The sequence below is a fragment of the Oncorhynchus mykiss genome, chromosome 1 (assembly GCF_013265735.2).
Source record: "Oncorhynchus mykiss isolate Arlee chromosome 1, USDA_OmykA_1.1, whole genome shotgun sequence".
In the NCBI taxonomy this organism is placed as follows: domain Eukaryota; kingdom Metazoa; phylum Chordata; class Actinopteri; order Salmoniformes; family Salmonidae; genus Oncorhynchus; species Oncorhynchus mykiss.
The window spans coordinates 47143672-47155688 of NC_048565.1; the positions used below are offsets into that span (position 1 = coordinate 47143672).

Sequence of the window (12017 nt, forward strand, 5' to 3'; positions counted from 1 at the left end):
CAACTGTGCAGAAATATCTAACAAGTAATCTAACAATTTCACGACAACTACCTTATACACAAATGTGTAAAGGAATATTTAAGAATACGTACATATAAATATAAGGATGAGCGATGGCCGAACGGCATAGGCAAGATGCAGTAGACGGTATAGAGTACAGTATATACATATGAGATGAGTAATGTAGGGTATGTAAACATTATATAAAGTGGCATTGTTTAAGTGACTAGTGATACATTTATTACATCGAATTATTCATTATTAAAGTGGCTAGAGATTGAGTCTGTATGTTGGCAGCAGCCACTCAATGCATTGCAATGCATTGCCATCAGCCATTGAGAGAATGCCTCCTATGAAATCTATATAAGCTATCCAACTGCCTAAGTTGTACCTAAAGGAAGCAACACGGATGGCAACTCAACGGCTGTAGTGTAGTTCTTCATTAAAGTATTTAAACTGGAACAACCATTTTAGTAATGGATTCAATATATCCAAGTAACAGATTAATAGTTTAGACTTTTCTTAATTTTTCTGTAACATTTCAAGTCAGCAGGCTTTGTATTCTTGAGACCTTAGTCACTCCAAAAGTGAACCATCCACCAGGAAAAACTTCCCTGAACAGTGAGATAGAGGACATTTGTCATCTGCCTATGAGATAGCCAGAAGCATCTCATACACTTATTTTATCTGATCTGCAACTATTCTGTTGTGTCTATAGAACTGTACTGCTCTCCAGTCCCTGTTTAAAAGCGCTTGGGGAGAAGCAGCAATGCATTTCTCACAGTCTTGTTATCCAGGCATTTTCCCCCATTCGGATAAAGTTCATCAAGGAATCTTCAACTGCATCCACCTCTATTGTCGACCAATACCTTTTTGTTCCTTTGTCACCTTTGTAAAGAGATGGCATTATGAATGACTACATTAAATAAAGGTTGACTACAATACAGTACTTGAACATCTCTCTGTATTAACTCTACAAGGTTACAGCTGTATCTGCAGAGACTGTGTTGAAATTAAACTAATAATCCCAACTAAATAACTACATAGATAAGGATGTGAGAGGAGAATGTGCAATGCTGACATCAAAGCAGACTCAATCTGTATGGAATCTAAGCCCAACAATCTGTTTGCAATGTAAACCTTCTAATAAAAGCAATACCTATTAAATCAAGTTCCCTCCCTCAAGAAAAACAATGTAAAGTGTGGTAATCCTTCTGTGTTATCATCTATCCTGACACACTAGTTCCAGATCTAACGTCTTGACTTGTGTCCAATCCAAACCGAACCGTTCTGTGCTGGCATGATTGGAAATACACTAACTGATAAAGACAGGATTGATCTGGACCAGCACAGTACGGCCATAAGTTGACACTACAGAGTGAAAATGCACTGCCTGAAGGCAGTAGGAAACATGCTTACCGTGTGAGCCTCTCTTTTGTCCCAGTCTTCCCTTGGTCATTGGTTGTTTGGCCCGAATCGCTGACATCTCTCCTGGAAAACATGTTGAAAAGGACATTGTAATTAAGAATAGGTCCATGTGTATGTAAGGTATAGGCATACCGATCAGATTTTCTTCATAGGATTCTTCAGAGGACTCCTCTTTCTCAGTCATTCTCTGATTCGCAATCAGTGGCCGCAGCATCCATTTCTTCAGACAAAATAGTTTGTAAAAGACAATAAAAACTAAATCAAATTGCAGCAAGTTAAATAAATGCACAACAAATTAGTCAGCATTTTTGAAAATGCACTGACTGAAGACAGTAGTAAAAATGTTTACCGTGTGAACCTCTCTTTTGTCCCAGCTTTCCCTTGGTCATTGGCCCGAATCGCCACCATCTCTCTTGGAAAACATCAGTGGGAATCATTTCAGTTTCACCCAATCCAACCTATGAACCAATCCATAAGCGATAACTGTTGGAGCAACTCAAAATGCAGGTTTATAACAGCTGTGCCATTCAAGCCTATTGAATATGGTATGAGAGGGACGGCTACAGCCACACAAACCCTACAGATACAGCCATGTAGTGAGAGGGGAACGCGCAATACCATGCTGAAATGAAGGCAGACTCCATCAGGGTGGATCCTAACCTTTTTCACACCACTGCACAATCCAAACGGAACCGTTCTGTGCTGGCATGGTTGGAAATACACTAACTGACAGAGATGGTCGCCTCGCTTCGCGTTCTTAGGAAACTATGCAGTATTTTGGTTTTTTTTTGGGGGGGGGGTGGGGGGGAATTTTACCCCTTTTCCTCCCCAATTTCGTAGTATCTCTTCTCATCGTTACAACTCCCTACGGGCTCGGGAGAGACGAAGGTTGAAAGTCATGCGTCCTCCGATACACAACCCAACCAAGCCACACTGCTTCTTAACACAGCGCTCATCCAACCCGGAAGCCAGCTGCACCAATGTGTCGGAGGAAACACGGTGCACCTGGCAACCTTGGTTAGCGTGCACTGCGCCCGGACCGCCACAGGAGTCGCTTTTGCGCGTTGAGACAAGGATTTCCCTACCGGCCAAACCCTCCCTAACCCGAACGACGCTAGGCCAACTGTGCGTCTCCCCACGGACCTCCCCGTTGCGGCCGGTTACGACAGAGCCTGGGCGCGAACCCAGAGTCTCTGGTGGCACAGCTGGCGCTGCAGTACAGGGCCCTTAACCACTGCGCCACCCGGGAGGCAGTATTTTGTTTTTTAATGTCTATTTCTTACACTGTTCCCCAGGAAATCTGAAGTCTAATTACATACAGCCGGGAAGAACTATTGGATATAAGAGCAACGTCAACTTACCAACATTACGACCAGGAATATGGCTTTCCCAAAGTGGATCCTCTGTTTGGACCACCACCCAGGACAATGGATCGGATTCCAGAAGGCGACCAAAAACAATGGCGTCCCAGAAGGGGAAGACGGAGCGGTCTTCTGGTCAGGCTCCGTAGACGGGCACATCGCTCACCGCTTCCGAATATACTACTCGCCAATGTCTCTTGACCACAAGGTAGACGAAATTCGAGCAAGGGTTGCCTTCCAGAGAGACATCAGAGATTGTAACATTCTCTGTTTCACGGAAACATGGCTCACTCGGGATACGTTATCAGACTCGGTACAGCCACCCGGTTTCTTCACACATCGCGCCGACAGAAACAAACATCTCTCTGGTAAGAAGAAGGGCGGTGGTGTATGTCTTATGATTAAAGAGTCGCAAATCTGACCACGACTCGATTTTCTTGCTCCCAGCCTATAGACAGAAACTAAAACAGGAAACGTCCGTGCTCAGGTCTGTTCAATGCTGGTCCGACCAATCTGATTCCACACTTCAAGTTTGCTACGATCACGTGGACTGGGATATGTTCCAGATAGCCTTAGACAACCACATTGATGTATACGCTGATTCGGTGAGCGAGTTAGCAAGTGCAAGTTGCCCACGGTGACTAATAGTCACCCACGGTGACTATTAAAACCTTCCCCAACCAGAAACCATGGATTGATGGCAGCATTCGCACAAAACTGAAAACGCGAACCACTGATTTTAATCATGGCAAGGCAACCGGAAACATGACCGAATACAAACAGTGTAGCTAATCACGGATTATAAAACGAAAACCAGCCCCGTCGTGGACACTGAAGTCCCAGACAAACTAAACAACTTCTTTGCTCGCTTTGAGGACAATACAGTGCCACTGACACGGCCCACTACCAAAACCTGCGGGCTCTTTTTCACCGCAGCCAACGTGAGTAAAGCATTTAAATGTCTTAAAACTCGCAAGGCTGACGGCCCAGACGCCATCCCTAGCCGTGTCCTCAGAGCATGCGCAGACCAGCTGGCTGGTGTGTTTACGGACATATTCAATCAATCCCTATCCCAGTCTGCTGTACCCACATGCTTCAAGAGTGCCAACATTGTTCCTGTTCCCAAGAAAGCTTATGTAACTGAGCTAAACGACTATCGCCCCGTAGTACTCACTTCCGTCATCATGAAATGCTTTGAGAGACGAGTCAAGGATCATATCACCTCCACCCTAGACCCACTCCAATTTGCTTACCGCCCCAATAGGTCCACAGACGACGCAATCGCAATCACACTGCCCTAACCCATCTGGGCAAGAGGAATACCTATGTAAGAATCATGTTCATCGATTACAGCTCAGCATTTAACACCATAGTACCCTCCAAACTTGTCATTTAGCTCGAGACCCTGGGTCTTGACCCCGCCCTGTGCAACTGGATCCTGGACTTTCTGACGGGCCACCTCCAGGTGGTGAGGGTAGGAAACAACATCTCCATCCCGCTGATCCTCAACACTGCGGTCCCACAAGGGTGCATTCTCAGCCCTCTCCTGTGCTCCCTGTTCACCCATGACTGCGTGGCCATGCACGCCTCCAACTCAATCATCAAGTTTGCAGACGACACTACAGTGGTAGGCTTGATTACCAACAATGACAACACAGCCTACAGGGAGGAGGTGAGGGCCCTCGGAGTGTGGTGTCAGGAAAATAACCTCACACTCAACGTCAACTAAACAAAGGAGATGATCGTGGAATTCAGGAACCAACAGAGGGAGCACCCCCCTATCCACTTCAATGGGACAGTAGTGGAGAAGGTGGAAAGTTTTAAGTTCCTCGGCGTACACAAACTGAAATGGTCCACCCACACACAGTATGGTGAAGAAGGCGCAACAGCGCCTCTTCAACCTCAGGAGGCTGAAGAAATTTGTCTCGTCACCAAAAACACTCACAAACCTTTACAGATGCACAATCGAGAGCATCCTGTCGGGCTGTATCACCGCCTGGTATCGCCTGGTACGGCAACTTCTCCGCCCACAACCATAAGGCTCTTCAGAGGGTAGTGAGGTCTGCACAACGCATCACCGGGGGCAAACTACCTGCCCTCCAGGACAACTACACCATCCGATGTCACAGGAAGGCCAAAAATATCCTCAAGGACAACAACCACCCGAGCGAGCCACTGCCTGTTCACCCAGGCTATCATCCAGAAGGTGAGGTCAGTACAGGTGCATCAAAGCTGGGACCGAGAGACTGAAAAAACAGCTTCTATCTCAAGGCCATCAGACTGTTAAACAGCAATCACTAACATTGAGTGGCTGCTGCTTACATACTGACTCAAAATCTCTAGGCACTTTAATAATTAAATGTTTTTATAAATGTCACTTTTAACAATGCTACTTTCTAAACTGTTTACATACCCTACATTACTCATCTCATATGTATATACTGTACTCTATACCATGTTCTGTATCTCCCTCATCCATATACTTACATGTACATATTCATTCCTTTACACTTGTGTGTATTTTTTTATTTTTTATTTCACCTTTATTTAACAAGGTGGGCTAGCTGAGAACAAGTTCTCAATTACAACTGCGACCTGGCCAAGATAAAGCCAAGCAGTGCAACACAAACAACAACAACACAGAGTTACACATGGAATAAACAAACATACAGTCAATAATACAATAGAAAACGTCTATATAATGTGTGCAAATGAGGAAGGATAACGGAGGTAAGGCAATAAATAGGCCATAGTGGCGAAATAGTTACAATATAGCAATTAAACACTGGAGTGATAGATGTGCAGAAGATGAGTGTACAAGTAGAGATACTGGGGTGCAAAGGAGCAAAATAAATAAAATAGATAACAGTATGGGGATGAGGTAGTTGGATGGACTGATTACAGGAGGGCTATGTACAGGTGCAGTGATCTATGAGTGGCAAGAAGAAAGCCATTTCTTAAAGATATCCATAAAAAGTATTGTTTAAAGTTTGCCACAAGCCACCTGGGAGACACACCAAACATGTGGAAGAAGGTGCTCTGGTCAGATGAAACCAAAATTGAACTTTTTGGCAACAATGCAAGACGTTATGTTTGGCGTAAAAGCAACACAGCTATTCACCCTGAACACACCATCCCCACTGTCAAACATGGTGGTGGCAGCATCATGGTTTGGGCCTGCTTTTCTTCAGCAGGGACAGGGAAGATGGTTAAAATTGATGGGAAGATGGATGGAGCCAAATACAGGACCATTCTGGAAGAACCTGATGGAGTCTGCAAAAGACCTGAGACTGGGACGGAGATTTGTCTTCCAACAAGACAATGATCCAAAACATAAAGCAAAATCTACAATGGAATGGTTCAAAAATAAACATATCCAGGTGTTAGAATGGCCAAGTCAAAGTCCAGACCTGAATCCAATCGAGAATCTGTTGAAAGAACTGAAAACTGCTGTTCACAAATGCTCTCCATCCAACCTCACTGAGCTCGAGCTGTTTTGCAAGGAGGAATGGGAAAAAAATTCAGTCTCTCGATGTGCAAAACTGATAGAGACATACCCCAAGCGACTTACAGCTGTAATCGCAGCAAAAGGTGGCGCTACAAAGTATTAACTTAAAGGGGCTGAATAATTTTGCACGCCCAATTTTTCAGTTTTTGATTTGTTAAAAAGTTTGAAATATCCAATAAATGTCGTTCCACTTAATGATTGTGTCCCACTTGTTGTTGATTCTTCACAAAAAAATACAGTTTTAGATTTTTATGTTTGAAGCCTGAAATGTGGCAAAAGGTCGCAAAGTTCAAGGGGGCCGAATACTTTCCCAAGGCACTGTATCAGATAAGAATAGGTCCATGTGTCTGTAAGGTATAGGCATACCGGTCAGATTTTCTTCATAGAAATTGCCTTCCTCTGATGACCCTGGGACATAACATCTTCACATTTGTCAATAATAGTTATTGAGTCATCAGTCTTGTATCCAAGCATAGCTTTGGTCAACTGTATTGCAGAAAAAAGCATCTTAGATAACTGGAGAGATAACACAAAGTATTTTGACATTTTGATTAGTTATGGCTCTGTGCTCCTCTACTTTACATTTTGTTATAATACAATGAATATGGGATGAAAGTGCAGACTTGCCTGTCTTTGATTTACAAAGCAGATTCACAAGAACTTACAGTATGTGCTGGTGTTGAATGACACTAACTTACGTATACGGTACTGGCAGCCTCGGTGTCTGACATCTAAGGATACAATAATATTAAATTAGTCATGTGCCACTTAGGCAATTGAATATGATTACACAATCCCCAGTATCCTCATTCTAAACAACTGACAAACCTGAGCTTCGGGATTTATTATTTGCTTTTCAAATCTGGCCTACACGTTGAATTATGTTTCTTTTAGAGTTTCCATATGTCTTCTTAGACTCTGCAGTGCCTTCGTAAAGAAAGACAAGTTTCTAAAAGAATGACAAGATTGCTTGGCACACAACAAAGGGGATGGGCTGGGGGACACCAATGACTGTTATCATTGACTGAATGAGGTCCTACAAACATCTATTACAATTTCCTTTTTTAAGACGACTTTCAAGGTAAAAAAAAGCAAGTATAAGCACATTATGCAAGTTCCTGGATGCAACTAAAGCACATCTGCTTTTATGGATGGTCTAAACCAGTAACAGTAAGAGTGATATGGCTAAAGGAAGGCATGTGAATTGGCAGTCCTACCAAATTTGACACTTTACACAATCATAATTCCTGTTGTGGTGTTTTACTCTTTTACTGCAAAGCCAAAATAACTAGCAACCTATTTCTCTTTGGGTAAGAAAGTGTGATAAAAAAAACTGCCCAAACTTAAATAAAATAATTAAATGAGGGGATTTATTTAAATATTTCAGCACACATGCATGCTTATGACTTGACAAAACAGATGAAAAGGAACTGGCTTTTCTGGCTAGCTTGTAAACCAATTCAAGTTACATTGGCAATATTATTTTCCAAATCATGTAACATTGGGTTAACCACAAACATGTATTCTGAATCAAAGACATTTTGACCAATTATGCTAAACTAGCACGCTAACCGTTAGCTAGCACGCTAACCGCTAGCTAGCACGCTAATCATTAGCAAGCAGTAAATAAATATAAGGTAAAAACATGCAAAGTAACAATTGCATATTAATGAATTGTTTGGATGAGCCTACCAATTTCAATCTCATGATGAAGTATATCTGATACAATGCGGCTTTCGGACAATGTCAATGCATGTTGTATTCCACCGAAAGACATACATGAGCTAACATTAATTACAAATAAAGACAATGGGAACATGCATTGCTTGCCAATACACCACATACAATTTTAGTTAACATATTGGTTAACAGTTCAGTTAATAACTTACCTTCTTGCATAAATGCGAACGTCTGCAACCATCCTCCTCTTCCTTCAAAAACGTGCTGCACAGCTACTTTTGTTGTGATCATGCTCAGGCAGAGACATGCTTGCCAGGTCAATTTCACATTTCTAGTAAATCCAGTCAAAACTCCCTTCAAAACCTGAAAACTATCACAATCTCAGCAGATTACAGGGAAATTAATGGATTTAAAAAAAAAGATCATGTTGGTAACGGTGCAATATAGCAGTAGTATAAAAACTTGAAGATTTCTGAATATGTGTGCAATATTATTACTGTCACTGTCAAATTCAGACCTTAGTTCCTTTATTATGTCTTTGTGTTAGTTTGGTCAGGGCGTGAGTTGGGGTGGGTAGTCTATGTTCTTTTTTCTATGTTGTATTTCTGTGTTTGGCCTGGTATGGTTCTCAATCAGAGGCAGCTGTTGATCGATCGTTGTCTCTGATTGAGAATCATACTTAGGTAGCCTGTTTTCCCCATTTTGGTTGTGGGTGATTGTTTTCAGTTTTTTCCACACAGAACTATTTCGGTTTCAATCTGTGTAGGGTTCAGTTTTTATAAAAAATATGACGAACACTTACCACGCTGCGTATTGGTCCGATCCTTCCTACTCCTCAGAAGAAGAAGAGGACGAAAACCGTGACAGTCACCTACATTTCCGTAGACAATTTGGGTTTGTAGCTCACACCGTCAGTATCAGTGAGGTGTTCAGTGTAGTTACTTGAATGGTCTGTAGACTTGCTGACACAAAAGCAGTTTATGGCAGGTTAAGATTCTTACTTGCAACCTAACCTCTCAGCAATCAAGTTCACTACCTGCACACAGACCAAACAGCCTAGTGATATTAACAGCCATCTCTTACTATAGGCACTCAGCTACTCTCACCATCTCTCTTTCTCTCTCATAACAGGCCTTTTTTAAATCCTATTCACATTTACCCTCCACTAGACCCCTGGTTTCACAAGGTGGAATAAAATGTACTGATAATAAGTGATTTCAGCTTTGTACTGCTGTGAAGACGTAGGCCGTTCGATCACTATTGATCTCTTTGCAAAAAGCCTCAAGAAAACTTGTAATAAACTTGGGTAGCTGATGGATAACTGATGTTCATACCTTAAAGGACAAGTCCCTATAAGCTTTTGTCAGGAATCAGGACTAGGTTAATAAATCCAACGCAACTGCATGTTTTAAAAATGGTAGGCTATCTTATGGTAGGCCTAGTTATAAAATGACATTATAGGCCGACACTGTACACTATAGGCCTATTTTTTTGTCGGATTGGAGAATGTCGTGCAGCAAAACTGCCAAAACATGGCCTGGTCATGGATGAAAGCATCTGTTCAAAATGGGGTAGAACTGAGGGAACATAAGACGGACCCCAGGATTTCAGCTTCCTGTGTTAGCTGTTATCTTCTTGCTGCGTATTTGTATATAGACTCACCCCAACAGGGAGTTATGAGTTGGGAGATATAATAAAAATGTCTGCTTAATGCTTTAGAGGGAGCTGAAGAAAAGTGTATCCAAGCTGGGGTACCCCTTGCTAGAATTGTTAGTTGTAGCAGTAGTAGTAGCCATGTTATGGCAGCAGTGTTGTAGTCGAGTCACTAAAGCATAAGTCCGAGTCAATTCACAACACAGTTAGCCATAGCTAACTCTGAATTGAGTCAAAGTCGTCAATGTTTGAGTCGAGTCGTCACAAGTCCCTGTGTTTGAATCCCGGTCCAAGATTTCAAGTCTAAGACAATGGGTCCATATTAACTTAATATTAAGTTATTAACCCAGTCAGAATGTGGCGGGGGGAATTTCAATCAATCATTTTTAAATCCCCTTTCTTTCTGTGCCAACAAATGTCTATATGCTACAGGTCAACCAGATTGTCAGCTAGCTAGCTAGCTAATTAGGTAACATGATTGAACATGGTGTGGCTGCACAGCTTCTCTATCTTTGATGTAGTCTAAACAGAAACTGAAAGACAGACAAACAGAAACACTTTTATAAACTATACTGATGTCAGATATTAGTGGCTAATGTTCACATTCTGTGGAGGTCAACTCCTCCTAGATCTGTGTGTGTATGTGTGCGTACATGGTTTGGTTTGAAGCTGGTCGCAGCAGCTGTGGCAGACAGATTCTGCTAGTGAGCGTATACTGAGAGCACACAGCTGACTAACCCCTTCACTGCCGGCCAGAGAAATTGAAATGTATGCAAATGTTTCCCAGTTCATGGAAATACTTGCACCATGACGTGAAACAGTGAAAGAAAGGCCATGTTTCAGTTGTGGTGACGCACGATCACATGTAGCCTAACTAACCTAACCTTCTTTCTTGAACCAGTTCTAGAACAATTGATACAGCCATACTGCTCTGCTTAGTCATAGCTTCTCATGCATGTTTCTAGAGAGGAACTGGGTACGATGCATGACTAATCTTACAATGCAATGTGAGTCTTTGCACTGGCCCGCAGATACATATCTACAAAAATGTGGTAACACCTCTTAAACTTGATGGATATCTTTATAATGCTAGTAAACTTTGGGCTTTGGTGGAGAGAATGCTTTTCGGAATGATCCTTAGACAACAACACATAAGTTGCCAAAAAGTACTTATTATGATGGACTGTGAAAAACCCCAGGGATCATCATCTATTAATGTACGGTGTGAGAGCAGATATGACATTTTCTGTCATTTAAATAGTTGAGGCTGTGTGTAAATTCAGATGGTGTCAAGGTACAAAGTGTTCAACCTCCTTTCTTACAGACCTTTAGTGCCCCCCTGTAGAATATCACGTGTCATTTCATGGGGATCAACATTTGTTTGTGAGGGTTGAAAAAAACCATGGGTAATGTGAGAATAAAATCATGCCGAGGAAGTTTTATTCAAATGACGGAGGATGAGACACGACGTGTCGTACAGTGTCAGGCTTCAGATCAAAAGAAAAACGATATAGTCACTGCGTCGCAGTCCAACCAACGGTATTTTAAACAAAGCACAGTTTGAAGGCTAAGCAAATGTCATTCACATTTCAGAAAATGTAAGGCAACACTACATCTATTCCAGTTAAAGGGCTAATTTTAAAAGGAAGAATTATATAAGCATTGTGTTATGTGGCACTATCAGGTCTTTCTTGCAAAAGTGGGTTATTTTGTCAAGAGAGACCTGGTTATCGTGTAACCCAGCAGTTATATTAAATCTGCAGCTGTCTGCTTCCCTTACATGTGCAAGTTGAGACAGGGCCTCTTGACTCAAGCAAAGAAACCTTTGGCCAAATATTACGACAAACAAGCCTATTGGTCAGAAAATGTTGTTCAGCATTCTCGCAATTCATAACCACTGTGTTTGGATATATCCTCATTTCAAATGCTGTAGTACAAATAGTTCCACCTTAGAATTTGTCAGTGTTGCTATACATTGAAAACGTGAAGAATTATGACATTAAATTGTGAGTCAGATGTGCCACCTTCGGATTAATAAAAATTTGAATCGGAACTTCATTTATATTAGTCCGCTCAGCACTTACCTCTTCTCCTTGGTCAACAAATCAACAAGTCCAATGAAGAAATAAACATTCTACTAAAAGGGTATACTTCATAGCTCACAAGAAACCAACAACACACACCACAGATCATTTTCAACTGCAATAAAACTTTATAGAAACAGAATTCTTTGGAATAAATTAACATTTGCCCAACTAGAATAACAAGTTGATTAATATTAATCTCTAGTTGATACTGAGGGACATATTCTATCATCACACCAGCGTACTAGATACTCTGGATACTCCTAAGGGGTTGAAGCAGTCCATCTTCAGGAAGAGAACACT

General features: G+C 41.8%; 1 long non-coding RNA gene across 1 annotated transcript; it reads right to left on the reverse strand.

The window, feature by feature from the left end:
* Positions 1–750: 750 nt before the first annotated feature.
* Positions 751–1825, reverse strand: LOC118964699. The gene is made up of 3 exons (XR_005051921.1): positions 1778–1825; positions 1420–1491; positions 751–888 (listed from the first exon to the last, which is right to left on the reverse strand). It is a non-coding gene; the product is annotated as an uncharacterized LOC118964699 (long non-coding RNA).
* Between the last annotated feature and the right edge of the window lie 10192 nt (positions 1826–12017).